Source organism: Psammomys obesus, unplaced genomic scaffold (assembly GCF_907164565.1).
Source record: "Psammomys obesus unplaced genomic scaffold, mPsaObe1.curated_primary_1811, whole genome shotgun sequence".
Classification (NCBI taxonomy): Eukaryota; Metazoa; Chordata; class Mammalia; order Rodentia; family Muridae; genus Psammomys; species Psammomys obesus.
In genome coordinates, this window is record NW_026596039.1 from 8078931 (window position 1) to 8081796 (window position 2866).

The 2866-nt window shown below is 50.4% G+C and overlaps 1 pseudogene; it reads right to left on the bottom strand.

Moving 5' to 3' along the window:
- LOC129687585 (uncharacterized) overlaps positions 1-2866 on the bottom strand; it is a 6514-nt pseudogene that overhangs the window by 2080 nt on the left and 1568 nt on the right.

Below are 2866 nucleotides of genomic sequence, written 5' to 3' on the forward strand. Positions count from 1 at the left end.
TTCTTTCTTTCTTTCTTTCTTTCTTTCTTTCTTTCTTTCTTTCTTTCTTTCCGTCTCTCTCTCTCTCTCTCTTTCTTTCTTATAGCATCACATAGCTTAGGCAAGCCAACATGTACCTAAGGCTGACCTTGAACCTCTAACCCTCTTGCTTTTACCTCCAACTGTTGGGACCACAGACATGCACCACTACACCCAATTTTTACGGCACTGGAAATCGAACCTGGGGCTTCATTTGTGTTAAGTAAACCCTCTGCCAGTTGAGCCACACCCCAAGCCCTGGCTACCTCTTGACCAGAAAGTTTGGGCACTTTACCCTGGGTGGTGTGGCTTCATTTAACTTGGCACTGCTCTTTGACCCCACACTGTCTTTCCTATTCTTTGTGTGACTCAGCTCCTGATGCACACAGGTCATGGGCCAGCCAGATGTCATTTTCCTCGACATACGCCTGATGGACTGGCTGCACAGAAAACAAAAGATTCCACTGGTGATGATCTCTCCCTCTGAGCCAACCCTGGTGACCTACACAGAAGGGCCTCCTGGCATGGGCTTGCCTCCTTGCCTTTCCTTTGTGGGTTTGCCTAAAATGAAACAATATATTCTCAGGTACTTTCAAATGAAAACTTTTTTATTGCTTCTCTGGGGAAAAAAAAAAAAACAAAAACAAACCAAACGTGCTTCACTTGTTTCTTTTTCACATTCCTCAATTATAATGCTGTGATTTAGCAAGGGTGAGTCACCTGGTGCCACAGGGTAAGGCCATAGGGTGCATACTAACCCCCACCCCAGCGGGCAGCTAGGGGCTGCCACTTAGAGACTGGGGTTTGGGAGAAAGGGGGCTTGGAAGTTTGTTTGTTGGTGGGGTGTATATCCTGAGGTTGGCTTCATCTCTTCAGGCTACACATGCTAGCACCTCTGGGTTTCCTATCTGCATACAGATGGGTAGAAGACTATCTGGGGCCACAGAGGGCCACAGCAGGATGAAGACATTCTGTCCTCCAGGGAGACTGCTAAACCCAGGGCTTCCTAGCTTGTATAGGAGACAGGGCTGGGCCTGAATTTGGGACCCTCACTCCCATACCAGTTTGGTCTTGCCCAAACTTCAGGTGACCTCAAAGGTCTAAGTTCAAGCTGAGCTAGAGGGAAGTCTGAAGAAAGAGCCCTTTGTGCTGCCACCTACAGTTGCTTCTCTGAGATGACAGATGGGAAACTTCTGATATCACCTGTCCCTTGGGAAATTGGCCCCCTCTTGCTCTCCCCCCCACCCACACAGCCCTGCCTCCTGCTGACAGGCTTGCTCTCAGTTCTGTCTACTCACATGCTTCCCTGACTGCTCCTGCCTAGGCCAGTTGCAATGACTTGACACCATAGTGGACTCTGGGTGTCACTCTGGTCGTGGCTGATGTAGTCCAGACGGCTCAGGTGTCCTCTTGGTGTCAGTCTTCTGATGTGACCTTGAAGTATTATGCATGTGGCTGAGGATGGCCTTGAACTTCTGATCTTCCTGCTTCTACCTCCCAAGCGTTGGGATTACAGGTGTACGTCCCCATGCCTGCTTTAGGCAATCGTGGAGCTCAAACCCAGGGCTTCCTGCAGGCTACACAGGCACTCTGTTAATGAGGCCACCTCCCAGCCTCAATCAGTCCCTTTCTTTCTAAAGCCTGGACTGCAGGGTCTGCCATCAGGCCCAGCCAAAAGGAAGGAAGGCTGTGACAGAAGCCAGAGGGAAGGCAGGCAGTATGGCACCCTCCAGAGTGAGCCTGGTTGACCTTGTAGCCAGACCATGCCCAAAGGGCTACGGAAGGGAACAAGCCAAGAGTTGATTCCGCTAGGTTGGCGGCCCAACCCCTGGGAGCTGTCTGAGGGACAGGGATGCACCTTTGTAGGATTCAACAAGGTGTCTTGAAACAAGGGATTTAGATTTGCTTTATGTTCAGTGTCATCCTCCACTCCATCTCGCCCCCTACACCATAGGTCTCACCTGGGTGGGAAGGCTCTTCATCTTCCAGGGCTTGAACCACTCCCTGTGGGTATTAATAACCGGGATCCATCCAGGCTTGTGTTTCTGGCTGGGTCCACGTGTACAGAATGGCTGCAGGCGGTATTTAATATCAGTTGGGTCTGTTTCCTCTGTCTCCAGGTCCTCATAGATGGCCCGTTTCTGCTGTTGCTTCTGCTGGGAAGTTCACTCGGTCAGAGAGGTCATTACTAGGGATAAGCAGGGGAAACGAGGATGTATGTGTGTATGTGTGGGGAGGGCAGTCGTTCTTCTAGAGTAAGCGCTTGCCAGGGGCACCTGGAGAGTTACTTATCTGAGTGGCAGTGTCCTTATTTGCAAAAACTCAGTGGAACAGGTCCCTTTCTGGGCTCCTGGGGAGATTGGAACTAAGGATTTAGCATCATGCGATTAGTGGTCTCCTCTCTTAAAGTGGTTATGATCTTGCCGGACAGTGCTGCATTGGTGGCATGTGTCGGGGCTTGACTGGAGTCCTTAACTTTACCTGAACACAGAAGGCACTGTCCTTAAGAGCCATGGGACAGCCAGGGACTCTCGCCGGATAGAATTGGATAAAGAGTGGTCAAGCAGGTAGGATCTTCTGTCCCCAGGAGAGAATGTCTAGAGTAAGGAAAAGAACTGAGGACCATCTTAGCCCCCCTACCATAGGCAGCTTCCTGCTATCCATCACCCACCAAGGAGACAGGAAGGCATGGACATTATGTCCAAACGGGTCCAGTTTTAATTTGAGACTAGATTAGTATGAGAACTTGAGTGGAAGGGTTGCAGTGGCTCTCTGCATTTAGGGGCATGTGGCAAAGACAGCCTTCCTTCCTTCCTTCCTTCCTTCCTTCCTTCCTTCCTTCCTTCCT